Raw genomic sequence first — 14,309 nt, forward strand, 5'->3', positions numbered from 1 at the left:
GCTCCCGCGGCGAGGAATGTGGACACGGCCGGCGGAGGGTGTGAAAAGCAGTGTCCGTCAGCAGGAGAGAAAGCAGACGCCGGGGGGAGGGGGCCGTGAAGCCGGCAGAGGCGACGGATCCCCTACACAGAGTGCCCGTGCCGCCCGGGCATCTACTTCCCATGCCCAGGTGCACGTGCCGGGCCCGGGGCCCCACTCTGTTTGGCCCAAGACTTCTAGTCATGGCAGCCAGGTTACCAGGCTGCAGCAAAGCCACCGGGAAGGTCTGCTCGCAGGTGAGTGCTCTGCACTTGTCTGCCTTCACCGCCCACCGTGCCCGCGGCTGCTCCCCGCGTCCCGGTCCCTGAGTGGTGGGGCTCCGGGCAGGGCGTCGGTCCCCCAGCACAGAAGGGAAACTCAGAGCACAGCCCTGCCTGGGACCTGCGACAGCACGGACCTCACCTCCCAGCAAGAGGACAGAAGCCCAGAGGGAAGGGAGGACGGTCTCATCCGTTTCTGGGAGTGACGCGGAGAGGGAGCAGCTCTTCCCACCTCCAGGACCCAGGGGATGTGGGAAAACCCACTTTTCCGCTCTTGTTAAGTAACCAAACCAGCCAGCTGAAGTCTCTCCAGCTGGCTTATACCTCATGGGAGATTTTATAGATCTTTCTCCCAGGAAGACACTCAGAAAAAAAGATCTAGCCAGTCCTTAGGGAGAAAGATTACTTCAATCAGCAGGGAAAACATTGCTTATGCGATGAGTGAAGCTACAGACACTAAGAACACTTCAAGTTATTTTTTCCACACCATTTCACACATGCCTATTTTTGTCCTAAGGCAAGGATCCTGACATATCTGTACACAAATGAGAAGCTTTTAATTATTAACACATAACCCAGATGCCAAGGCCCACAGACAGCAACCAAGGGTTCACATCCTTGAGGAACAGGCACGGGCCGCCTGCTGCTGCCGCTGCTGCCCCAGGCCATTTGCACGAGGCCTGCTGCACCGAGCGCTGCTGGTGAAGATGACCCCACGAGCCACAGCCCCTGGGATGTCACCACCGGAGGACTGAACACGGACAGATGGAGGCAGGAGCTGCTGCAGTTTGGGTTTCCACGTGGTATGAGAACGTGGCTCTAAGCGGCTTCTCGGAGGCCATCCCGGGAAACACCCTGGTGGGGGCAGGGGCCGGGGGCCGGGAAGGGGTGCTGGTGAAGGCGTGTGGCGGGCAGTCAGGGGGCCCGTCCCGCCGCACGCTCTGTGAGACGGCTGCCTGTGCCTCACGCTGTTCTCGGAGGGCCTCTGTGAGGAAGCTGAGCCCTGAGCAGCCCGTCCTTGGGCACGGGCCACACGTCCTCGGTGAGCCCGACAGATGCCAGGACCCACCCAGGAGGGCTGCAGGCGGCCGGGCCAGTGAGTCTGACGCGGAGTTCTTCCAGGGCGGGCCGAAAGGCGCCATCAGCTCGATGTCACCGTGAACCCGTCCCCCCACTGAAGTGACAATGCAGGTGACGGAAGTGGACAGAGCCGACTCTCGAGAACACCGGCACCTCGTGAAAACAGCTCGCGGCGAGCAGAGGAGCGGTCGGGGAAGAACGCCACCACCGCGTTCGGTAGAAAGCACCGCTTACCTACCTGTCGTGCCCCCAAGCCGCCAGCTCGGCAGTGGCCCTGAGCGCAGTGGCCCGCGTTCCCGTGTGGCTCGCTGGGGTCAGGGGCAACACCGACCCTGCCCTCCGGAAAGTGGCAGTGGGTTTGACCCGCCGGCGGTTCCGGGAGGGACCCGCGCAGGGAGGGAGCCTTGTTCCGCATCGTTTGGGCCGGACGGGCTTCCCGGGAGGCGTCTGTGGGAAGAGATGTCTCGCTCCGCCCGGAGTGAGAGATGGCGGAAGAGGCAGAGAGACCCAAAAGCTGGGGAAGGAGGAGGCGGGGAGAAGGCTGGGGGCGAGAAGGGTTCCGAGGGGCTGCCGCACACCCCGGGGGGTTCAGAGTCAGACACGCGTGCCCAGGGCCGACACACGCTGAGGAGACCCGAGCGGATGCAGGCTGGTGCCTCTGGCTGGCCTCTGGGAAGCAGGAGGTGAGGGGAAGGCGGAGACGTGGGTGGCCCGGCGTGGTGCTGAAGGGGTGACCAGCCGGGGCCGGTGTGCAGAGGCCGGAAGAGCCCTTTCCCTGGCCCGGCTCCCAGCGCGTGGGGGACCCTCCGGCCACAGAGAGAACGGCCGGTACCATCTCAGATCTGATGACAGACGTAAGCACGGGCATCCACGGGGCTCAACAAGCCCAAGCGGGATCAAGTTAGAGATCCACTATAACAAGTTAGAGGCCCGCTATAACAAACTGTCCTAAGCCAAAGACGAAAGAGTCTGGAGGGCTGCCAGAGAGAGGCAGCTTGTCACCTGCAGGGGCCCAAGAGGATCGACGGCCGCTCCCTCACCAGAAGCCGCGAGGCCAGAGGCGGTGGGAGGGCGTATCTAAGGTGCCGCAAGAAAGACACTCCTCCAAGAATTCTGCGTCTGGCAAAACCGTCCTCCGAAAATGAAGGTGAAATGAAGACATTCCCAGACAAACGAAAACCGAGGCAATTTGTCGCAAGCAGCCTTGCTCTACAAGACGCGCTCCAGGGAATCACCGAGGCCGGTGCGAAGGCACCGGAGACGGGACCGTGGAGCCTCGGACAGGAACCCAGAACCCGGGGGCGGGGGGCAGCTCACGCGCACGTAAAGCAGGCAGGACTGCATTTAGTCAGTGCCTCTTTTTGTTTCCCAAACGGTCAGAAAGACAAACGCGTGACACGGTGACTATGCATCTAAGTGAGACAGCACGCAGCTTACAGAGAGCTCACGTGAGGCCGGCACGGGGAAGGACCCGTGCACGAGCGTTACAGGCTTTGAAGCCAGGTCGGTGTTGATTCCAACCGGGTCCCTACAGATCTGGGCGTAAGTCCCACGGTATCCACTGAGAAAGTGACTTCCTCAACTGCAGAGAGGGGGAGGCGGGGCGGGCTGAGGGGCAGTACAGGGGTGAGGCAGGGAGGATCCAGCAGGGAGCAAGCTCGCCTCACCTCACATGGAGGGGGTCACCTCCGCAGTGGACAGCCAGACTGGCAGGATCGATTCGAAGCACGACCGGCTCCGTGCGCTAAGACCCGCTTTAGACCCAGAGACATGGGCCGGCGGCGAGCGAAAGGGTGCGTTTGGGGGAGGAAGCATTTAGGGACCGGTGGTGGCTGCTGACGCCATGGAACCGTTCACCGCAAAGTGGTCCATGTCACGTGAAGCAAACTCGTCTCAGGGGTTTCTGAAGCTGCACTGGTTCAGCTGTGCTTTGCTGTGTCGTGTTTACGGACTCCCCCGGATTATGAGTGTTTCCGAATGCCCTCGGCTCGCGGTGGCAGCCCTTCGGTGCCCAGCACGGAGCACGTGTGCTGAAGGCACCGATGAACACGGAGCCTGACGTCGCCGGACGGCTCAGGCCGGCGGCTGGGGCATTTCCACCTCACAAGCCGCACGAGGGCTTGGCCGGGGCTCAGCACTGCCCGTGCCCGCAGCCGGCAGAGCGTGTGTGGGGCAGAAAGGCTCCCCGCACGGGCCTGCCCATCCCCCCCGCGCCCGTCTCCCGCACCAGCTCATCCGTGAGCCGCGGTCCCGCCAGTCGTGGCCCCAGAAAGGCACCATCGTCAGGAGGTTCCGGAATGCCCGTGTTCACGCCACACGTCTGTGAGCCCCGCGGGCTCTCATTTACCGGGCCGTCCCCACGGCACCCAGCACGGGGCGAAGCCTCTCCGTGACCCGGCCAATGAGCGGACGAGTGAACACACACGGTGCCGGGCTCGGCCCGTCCTCGCTCCGTCCTCTCTGTGCCGTGGGAGATTCCGAGTGGCCCCTGCTGTTATGACTGATCTTTGGTTGTAAAAACTAAACCGTAAAGGATCAAGTGTTCGGGAACCACCAGGAGGGCAAGCGGGCCTCCCTTCTCATAAACACGCCCACGCAAGGCAGATGTGGGGAGAGGGGCACCGTGCATATCTGGAAGCTGAAAAATCACGTAGTTTTCCCACAAATTATGTTCGTCCAACAAGACCGTCTTCACTCAGTCGATATACCAGCTTTCCTGGAAGCCACAGACACGTAGGGGATGGGATCATAGTCAAAACACTCAGCTTCTCTCCTAAAAATATTTCCTCATGACTGAGATTCATTCAGCCTTTTAAATCTTAATATTTAACTATAAGAAAATGACGGTCTTGCTCGCTATAGAAACGTGGCACCCGAAGAAAACAGAATACATGACATGTTTGACAGGTTCCCAAAAAGACTTGTTGTCATACAGACGTCTGGGAAGCAGGCCACAGGCCACAGGCCATGTGGACATCTGCGGAGGAGGCCACCAGGTAAGTATAAGGGAGACTTCGGGGCTTGCTGTGTTCCCAAATCACGGAGCCGGTGTGGCTGGAGAGGCGGGGGGGTCTGAGAAGTGGGGACATGTATCCATGGGCTTCAGTCACTGTAAGGAATTTGGCTTTGACTCTGAGTGTATTGGGAACCTCTGGGTGACGGTGAGGCCATGTCCCTAGGCTGCCCGGGTGGCTGTGTGATGGTCACTGTGTTGGGTTATGCGTGTGGCACAGAGACCAAACACGTATGCCTGATCTTGATGGAGCTTATGGTTTAGCGGGGAAACAAGACAGACAAGGGACAACACAAAACAGCAGAGAATGAATGGCGAGTGGGTTCAGACAGGGAGGGCACACGTCTCCCTGGAGTGGCCCGGGAGGGGTGCGGAAGGGAGGGGGTGGACCCGGTGGGGGCTGTGGGGTGGGCAGGGGTGCGGTGGGGGCTGTGGGGTGGGCAGGGGTGCGGAAGGGAGGGGGTGGCCCCGGTGGGGGCTGTGGTGTGGGCAGGGGTGTGGAAGGGAGGGGGTGGCCCCGGTGGGGCTGTGGGGTGGGCAGGGGTGTGGAAGGGAGGGGGTGGACCCAATGGGGGCTGTGGGGTGGGCAGGGGTGCAGAGGGAGGGGATGACCCGGTGGGGGCTGTGGGATGGGCAGGGGTGCGGAAGGGAGGGGGTGGGCCCGGTGGGGGCTGTGGGGTGGGCAGAGGTGAGGAAGGGAGGGGGTGGCCCCGGTGGAGGCTGTGGGGCGGCAGGGTTGTGGAATGGAGCGGATGGACCCGGTGGGGGCTGTGGGATGGGCAGGGGTGCGGAAGGGAGGGGGTGGCCCCTGTGGGGGCTGTGGGGTGGGCAGGGGTGAGGAAGGGTGGGGGTGGCCCCGGTGGGGGCTGTGGGGTGGGCAGGGGTGCGGATGGGAGGTGGTGGCCCTTGTGGGGGCCGTGGGGTGGGCAGGGCCATAGGGAGCTCTGTCGGGAGGTGGGCAGGAGACAGTCTAGGAGTCAACTCCTCCCCTCGTGGCACGGAGGTTAAGCCTCCAAGGGATAAATCTTCTTGCACCTTCCGGGTCCCGCCAGATCCAGCGCCCAGCTGGCTTTGCAGGGGCTGTCGGCGGTATCCAGGCGGCACCTGCAAAACTCAGGGCCCGGTGCTGCCGCAGCTGGAAACACGACGGAGCGGGGCGTCGTCACGTGGAGAGTGGACGCGGGGGGCCTCCCTCTGCTCCGCCTGCTGTTGTGGTCCCCCAGCCCCGTAAGTTAGTTCCGCCACCCGCAGCATTTGCACAGTGTGCGGCCCGGGGTGAGGGACGCGGCCCGCACTGATGCACGGTTTCGGTGCCACCGTGAGAGCCCACACGTCATCCTGGACCTCTCCCCGCCACACGCAGAGAAGCGGGCAGGACGGTCTCCGGGACCAGAGCTGAGAACCGTGGTTCCGCGTGGCCTCCCAGAGTGGGCCCGCGTCCGTGTCCGCAGACGGTGGTGTGCCCGAGACCAGACGGGGGAGCTCGGTCACAGCACCAGCTCTGTCACTCGTGGCTCAGATAGAACAGACTGAAGGGACAGATGGAAGGCGACAGGGAGACCGACCGCGGGAACAGAGACATGGGAGATGCGGAGTCATAGACAGGAGACTTGTCCTGAGAAGAGGGCCTTCCTGCGTCACCTCCCAAGTGAGACAGGGACACTGGGCAGCTCTGTCTGTGATGCCGTCACATCCGGGGAAGCGGCCCTGCCTGCCTGGCCTGGCCTGCGGGACGGCTTGGTGGAGAAGCATCGCGGCCCTGGCCTCCCGGGGACCAGCCGTGTCAGGCCGAGGCCCGGTTGCCAAGCCCTGAGAGCCTAGGTGGGAGCCCCGCTTTGTGGGGGGACGTGGCACCACCACCTGCATCAGGTTCGACCGGACTTGACACAGCCTGGTCCTTCGATGGGCCGACATGCTTCTGTGTGCTTTCGTTTTTTTTTTAATTTTTTTTTAATGCTTATTTATTTTTGACAGAGAGAGCATGAGCGGGGGAGGGGCAGAGAGAGAGGGAGACACAGAATCGGAAGCAGGTTCCAGGCTCTGAGCTGTCAGCGCAGAGCCTGACATGGGGCTCGAACTCACGGACCGCGAGATCATGACCCTAGCCGAAGCCGGCCACTCAACCGACCGAGCCACCCAGGCGCCCCTTCTGTGTGCTTTTTAAGATGATCTCGGGGGCGCCTGGGTGGCTCCGTCGGTTGAGTGGCCGGCTTCAGCTAGGGTCATGATCTCACGGTCCATGAGTTTGAGCCCCGCATCGGGTTCTGCGCTGACAGCTTGGAGCCTGGAGCCTTTTTCGGATTCTGTGTCTCCCTCTCTCTCTGACCCTCCTCCATTCATGCTCTGTCTCTCTCTGTCTCAAAAATAAATAAATGTTAAAAAAAAAATTAAAAAGACGATCTCGGACTCGACCTCAAGATGATAATGCGATCACGAGTGCCTGGATGGCTGGCTCGGGGTGCCCCACCTTCAGGGTGCTGGGTGTACAGGGGTGGGGTGGGCGGGGCCGCCTGGGCGGTACTATGACCGTGTGTCTGTCTCCGCCGTCCAACCGCCTGGGGGTAGGGGCCGAAGGGACCCCCTGCCAAGTGCTTCCGTCCCCGCTCCCCGGAGACGGGGGAGGCCAGGTTTTGCTGAGAGTCGTGGAGCAGCGCTTACGTTCACGTGGAAAATACCACTTGTACACACCAGCGCACGGCACGGAGAGAAGCCTTCAGAGTGGAAACCGGCCGGGAGAAGAAAGGATGCCGGTACCTTCTCTCCCGTGGCCTTCCCCCATTTAGGAAGGAAGGCCGGGGGTGAACCGCAGGAATGTCTTACAGCGCAGCTGCGGTGAGCCCCGGTGTCCGCAGCACCTGCTGGTGGGACGGGTGGACGGGGAGGGCCCTTCGGGGGCCATTCTGAGGGCGCCACGGGGGCACCGTGTCCCGGGGGAGGAGGCAGAAAGGGGGGCCCGAGGACAATTTCCAAGCGGATTTCTAGTGGTGCTGGGGCCAGGACCACCTTCGCTCTTCATCTAAATCTCAGAAAACCATCAACTAAGGGTTGTGTCCCACCTGCCGAGTATAAAATACGGCAGAAATGGGGCCCAGAGACCGCGGCTATGCCACACGCAGTTCTATCCTTTGAACTGGGGACCGCGGAAGAAATCCTAACAACCAGCCCCCCAGCAGGGGCCCCTTCCCTCAGGTCAACAACCCAGACGCACAGCCCTGGGGAGGGCGGCCCAGCCGGCCACGTTAACAAACCCCACACACCCGGAGCTCAGCGTGCCCATGTCAGGGGCCAGGCCTGTTCCCACAGGGTGGTGGCCAAAGCCATGTGACGTGGTGACAGACCCCATCCACGTTTGACGGGAGCGCCTCGGCAAAACAACACGCACGTGAGCTGTGCCAAGTGCCGGCAGCCGCGTGGCGAGGCCACGCTGTGTGCGTCCTGAACGGCGTCAACGGCGGCCCGTGTGGACCTCCTTACAGTAAGAGTGGGGGTGAACGGGGCCATCCCGAGCCCCCTGTGTCCCCAGCCTCCTACGCTGCTTTTCCCTGGGGGTTCCCTCCCTGCATTCAGGCACCCGCGATGTGGCTCCTCACCGGGCACGGCCTCCCCACGCGATGGCCACGCTCTGGGGACAATGGCCGCCCGTCGGCCAGGGCTTCTGGGAGGCATTCGTATCGTAATAAGCGTTTCGTCTTTGGCTGGGGAGTGAAAGATTTTGTTCTCTGCGCAAAGGATTTCTGGAAGTTCCCAGAAAAGGAGGAAACCATTTTGGTTCACGGTTTGGGGGAACCCCCAAACCACCAAGTCCTCGGGTGCCGCCCTGCCCTGTGCCAGGGACCCTGCACTAGGACGGCCGGGGGCCAGGGTCCTCTGCAGGAGGTCCTCTGCAGGAGCACTGACCAGGGGCCTCCTTCAGGCCCTGGGCTGCAATGCGCCGATGAGAGACCATGGCCCAGTCCCACATTCCCAGGTCCTCATGACCCCCCGCATCTGTCCTGTCATCACCGAGACGCCCCCACCTTCGGTGTAGTCTGTTTGAAGTCCCTGCTTTCTACCCCTTCCGCCGAGATGCCAGCCTGGTCTTCCTGATGTGGAGACCGTCACCTCCCCTCGTCTACAGAACCCTGTCAGAGCCTCTGCTGCCCGCGGCTCCTTGACCCGGGCCGCGTGGCCGTCCGTAGCAGGACTCCGGAGGACACGAGCTCCCCGGACTGTCTCCCAACAGGCCCGCGCAGAGTCAGTGTGGGGGGCAATAGGACCGTTCGCAGGACCCGGGGGGTGGCTGTGGCCTGGCTGCGGGACATGGGTGGGGACATGTACATCTGATCTTTCAGGGCCAGGGTCCCCTCTCCTCCCCGCTGCTCCCCCAGGGTGATGCGGACCCCCCCCCCAGCCCATATTCCATCAAGACTCTTAAACACAAACTGTATCATTTACATGTCAGCCCCCCCAGACCAGACGCTCCCCCTAAGCCCCCCAAACACTAAGGTTATGGAGTCCATGACCGCGGGACTAAGGATGCTTCCAGACTCTCCGGAGTCTGGTGGGCTGGGGTCTCCTCGAGAGTCCCATTAGGATTCCCACTCCTTCAAGCCCCACCAGCTACTTTCGGCTTCGTGACGAAGTTTAAGGCGGAACAAAAGTTTTAAAAGATTGAGTTAGAATCAGTCCTGATTCTTTCGTGTGTGGATCACCAAGTTTTTATATTTTACTGAGAAAAACTATAAGAAATTCCTCAAGTTTATACTTCAACAGATTAAATATTTAATGCTATGCTGTGCGTACGTCAAGCAAAGTGATTTCCTCCGTGCGTGGCCAGTGCGGGTCTGCTGGCCTCCCTGAGACTGGGAAGCCCCGTGGGGGAAGGGCCCAGCGCCCCAGCCTGTGACCTCCAGGCCCAGCCAACACCTGGCCCCGAGTGGTTCTGAATGTGCGCACGAGCACGGCTGCTGCTGGTGGAACGAAAGCCGGCCCCGTCTCGTCTCTCACATTCGTGTTTGGTTGTTTTGACAGCATTTAGTGGTACTTTTGGTCTGTGACCCCCCCCTTTCTTCAGTATCCCCTATGCTCCTGTTGTCTGTGATTTTATTTCTGATAATGCGCCAGCCTGCACCCCCTTCATTCACGGAGCTGCCTTTCCCCCAGAACTGCTTTCGCTCAGAGCCCTTTCTTTTCCAAATTCGATGCTAGAAATGACAGAGACAGTGTTGTGATGACAGTCTGTCCAGGAACTCCGGAGCGGAAACACATCAGGGCGCCTGCAATGTGGCCCGGGCGGCGGCAATCCTTGACCAGTCCCCCAGGTGGCCCCCTCTGCGTCCGTGTGACCATCTCCCACGATGGAAGGGCTCCTCGTGCATCAACAATAAAATAAAATAAAATAAAATAAAATAAAATAAAATAAAATAAAATATAAAACCAAAACTGTCCCATCTTCCTCCACGAAGCTAGTCTGGCAATTCTTCATTAGGAATATTCCTGGGTGCCTGACTTTCTGCCAGGTAGATTAATTTCACCCTACGCAGCTGTATTTTATGCCGTGGCCACTCTCCCACTTGGAGAGCACCTGTGGGTAACCGAAGACCCCCTAGGACAGAAGACCCTCCCGGGTCCTGCTCCCCAGACTGGCCAACCTCACATTCCAATTGCATTCTTTTTTTTTTTTTTTTAAGTTTATTTATTTATTTTGAGAGAGACAGGGACGGTGCAGATAGGGGAGGGGCAGAGAGAGAGAATCCCAAGCAGGTTCCACACTGTCGGCGCAGAGCCTGACCTGGGGCTCGAATCCACGAAGGAGCCGTGAGATCACGATCTGAACTGGAACCGAGAGTCGGATGCTTAACCAACTGAGCCACCAGGCGCCCCTCCAATCACTCTCTTTAATCCAGGGATGAATCACCCAGTTCAGGGAGGGTGGCCTGTTGTCTGAAACCACTACTGTAAAAGTTTTTTGATTAATCTTTCAGGAAACTAAAATTTTACTCCCAACGGTTAAGGTGTTACTGAGGATTTGTAAAATCAGCAAACAAAACCCACAGGCTCCCTCCCGGGGCAGTGCATGTTCTACGAGGACTGCTTTCCTCTCCTGAGCCGAGATCGTCCATGCTGGAGAACCATGACGGACATGCTCAGGAAGACAGGGACCCAGCCTGGCTCCTCACGACTACAGGTTCCACTCTGGTTCAATTACGGTCACACGAGCTGCTTCTAACGCCAGACAACAGACAGATGCACTTTAACACCATCTCAGCGAGGATTAAGACAGATATACTTTATTGTTATGTGACTCTTGTTCAATCAGAATTAAAAACGCCCACAGGCTGAGTCTGGTAGATATGATGGCCTCAGACGCTGTCCGTGACTCACAGCTGACTCTGTCCGTCCTGCTCGACCAGATGACATCTCAGGTTTGCCTTTGGCAGTCTCCCGTTTCCCGCTCTTTCCTGCCTATGGTCTCCCCCCGGTTCTCTCTGGTCCGCACACTCGTCCCCCAGCCCCGGGTGGAGTCAGAGTCTGGCACGGGAAGCCAACGGCACACAGCTCTTGATGAGATGCTGGCTGGAGTTGCTCCCATCTCCTCACAACCGACTTGCTCATAAATACTTGGCCAGCTCACCTCCCCGCCGCCGCTTTCATCCGGGCTATCTGTGGGGCTGATTAGATTTCTCCAGATGCCCCGTTTTACATTTTCCAGATTGGGTCTCGTTTTGTGATTTGCTGCCATATTTCTTCAAAGCTCAAGAGCCGGCTGCCATATGCCTGCTACCCTCGTTCTCCGTCAGCCTCAGCACGCCTTGCAGCGAGGCGAGGGTCACACCGAAAAACAAAAACCAAAGCCTGGGCAGGGAGTCAAGGCCGGCTGCACGTGGCGCCAGCAGGAGCCCGTCCGTGAAGCTCCCTCGGGGGATGTCTGCCGCCCAGACCTCGCTCTGCACCCGCAGCAGATCTGAGGCTGAATGCCTGGCCAGCAAAGCCTGGAGAGAGCGAGAGAACTGGAGGCGGCAGGGACGTGGGGGGCACGTGTGTGACGGGGTGGTGGGGGGAGGCAGTGACACCGACGCCGAAACGGAGTATCGGCAAGAAGCTACAACTGCCCATGCGTGAAAGATGATACTCAAAGCCAGATCCCTGCATGCTCTGAAAACATCTCCCCTCTCCCCGGGTTGGGTCACTTGTGTCTCCTGTGTCGACGATGCAGGCAGACCTGATGTTAGGTGCACAGCTGCCCCCCTTTAGGTACGTGAACGGATCTCCCGTCTGCGCGCTGCTGGATGTGACCGCCACCGACTGCCTCTCCGCCCCACGTACAAAGCCAGGGGAGGATGGGAGAGCAAGACAGGTCCCCTTCCGGAGCCGGCCGCCTGTTCGGGCCACAGGGAAGGCTGAGTGGGAACGCGTGGGCGTGAGCACGGGGCACGCACATCCCAATGCCCCCCCGCAAACGGCCTGTCCACCTCTCTGCAGATGGATTCCTTTGCGGGTCTTCCTACCTTCTGGGTTTACGTTGGCCCCCGCACCGCAACCCGGGGTCCCCGTCTGGCATCTGCAGGCCCCACTGCCCATGAGCCCCTTAGGACGTCCCAGGTACCCCTCCTGGATTCCTGTCCCCACAGGGCACACACCCAAGCTGGAAGGAAGACGAAGAATCGTCCTGCCCGTCCGATCTTGTATGTCTCCTGCGACGCCGCCCTCTGTGAACACCCCTGTGGGGCCCCTGGTCTCCCGGGGCAACGGACCCTTCCGCGTGCACAGCCCTGACCAGGACCGTCTCTCTCTGCACCAGCTGGTCCTCGTGGGTCTCTCTACCTCTGTGACTTCTCTGTTAGCTCTGCTGTTTTCTAGGCCACAGCAGGTCCTCAGAGGGGTGTCCCACATCCTCCAGGGTCCACCAGGATGGACGTACCGTCAGGGATACACAACACAGTAGGGGACACGGCAGTGGCCGGGCAGCTGTCCTCACACATGGCATCAGCCCAACGAGATTTACCGGTAGGAGGAGGAGCTAAAAGACAGGACTGGGAGGGGGCCGTGGCGTCACTGAGGGGCAGAGAGGAAAGCGGGGCTAGGGAAGTTTGGGAAGGCCGGCACTCTGAAGCGGAGATCACTGCTTTCCCTTGACGTGTGCACCCTTTGAGGACACAAGCATGTGAGACCAGTTTCATCTAGAGAAGCCTCTTAACAGGCAGTTCAAAGAGCTTTTCTTTTAAACGTCATATCAGCGCAAGCTCCAGCAACGGAGAACAAGTTTCGGTATCTGGGCCGAAAAGGGAACGTGACGACGTCGGTCTTAAACTGTTACTTTATTCCCAACTGCCGAAAGGACCTTTAGATAGCGGGGTCGGCAGGGAGGCGATATCACCAGAAATGAAGAGTTGGGGGCCCTGGTGCTGGGGGGACCCCATCCTGGCAGGTGCGACCGTCAGGGGGGCAGAGCAAAGGCGTCCTAGTCACCCTCGGGGTTGCTCGCAGAGAAACATCGAAATCCTTTCTCACATCTTTGGAACCAAGTCAGCCAATGTGTTTAAACACTCTGTATGCTTTTCAGTCATAATTCCGACCTATTTCTGCAACGCTGTCTTTTAAAATAAAGGAAAAGAATAATACGCCAAAGGAGTGGATTTACGATACAAAAATTTGAGAGTTTCTCCTGCTTCTCTCTCTGTTCATCCCGCACTCCGCGGTGGGGCGAGGTGACATGCTGTGGGCTCGTGGCAAGCAAGCCTCTTTCTTCAGTGAGAAGCCCACCCCCGATGGTATATTCCAGAAATGTTGATTTATTGCGGCCACTCTGGTGCATAAGAGTAGTGCACGTATAAATGCCGCTCTGTCGTGCAACTAGAAATGAGCTGGTGTGACTCGGTACACTCCAGAATTTTCTATCCAGGCACACGGCGTTACTGCTGATTAAACAACCTCTTTTTGCCACGGACACCCTAAACTTTCGCCAGATCGTAAGTGGTTTGGTGGGAAAAAGCAATTCTAAGTACAACGGCCAGAGGGATAGTTGGGTTTGTGATTCTTAAGATTCCTTGCAGCTGAGAACCTGTCGCGAAACATGAGACAGGCTCACGTCTTCCCTGGCGGGAGCTGCCAGTGCATGTGAGCAACGGACACGGAGGCCCTGCCGGTAATTCCTAAACCGTTTCAACTCCTCTAAAGGCAAAACTCGGGAAAGCACCAGTAGCCCAGCTCAGATCCCCTGAGGAAAAGAACTCTCGTCCTGCAGTGTCCCTGCTCCGGAAAGTACATGGCAAGGTGGGGAGGAGTCCCTGCTCTGCACGGTACATGGTGGGGTGGGGGGGTCCCTCCTCTGGATGGTACACAGCGGGGTGGGGGTGGGGGTGTCCCTGCTCCGGACAGGAATGGTGTTGGGATCAAATCCCTTGTTCAGACAACTCCTAATCATTGTTGTGTTAAGCACAGGGCCCAATACAGAAGGGAGGGCGAGGTCAGTGCTGAGCTCCGCTCGCTGGGGGGCTGATGAGGGGGGCTCCGCACGGTTCAGAATCCCAAATAGCACCTCTGAGACAATTTTTCGCAACTAAAAGTGGCCTTGGCACGTTTCTAAGGAGAGTCAGGGGTCCACAGGAACCCAGGAGACCAGAAAGGAAACGTGAGTTTTGACAAAAGTGTTCCCTGATCAGCACGCCAGCTGCCGGGTCACCTTGGCCCCTGTGCGTCGCCTCTAACGCCACCTCGCGTCTCCGGTGTTTCCTATGGCGCGATTCTCCCCACGCGCCGACACTCAGCGCACAGCTCTTGGCAGCTATTTTGTGAGAAACCTGGGGGGACCGCTGCGTGGCAAGCTACGGGCACTCGTCGGGTTCTCCGAGCGCGGGGAGCGGCTCCATGGAGTCACGGCCGCGCGCGATCGGCAGGAGCCGGGCGGACGTGGCCGCAGGCGGGGGCCGGACCGGCGC

The 14,309-nt window shown here is 59.6% G+C and overlaps 1 protein-coding gene across 5 annotated transcripts in view; it reads right to left on the bottom strand.

The window, feature by feature from the left end:
• The window catches only part of PTPRN2 (protein tyrosine phosphatase receptor type N2), an 809,741-nt gene that overhangs the window by 311,868 nt on the left and 483,564 nt on the right, over positions 1-14,309 (bottom strand). The window lies entirely within an intron of this gene.

The sequence above is a fragment of the Leopardus geoffroyi genome, chromosome A2 (genome assembly GCF_018350155.1).
Source record: "Leopardus geoffroyi isolate Oge1 chromosome A2, O.geoffroyi_Oge1_pat1.0, whole genome shotgun sequence".
NCBI lineage: Eukaryota > Metazoa > Chordata > Mammalia > Carnivora > Felidae > Leopardus > Leopardus geoffroyi.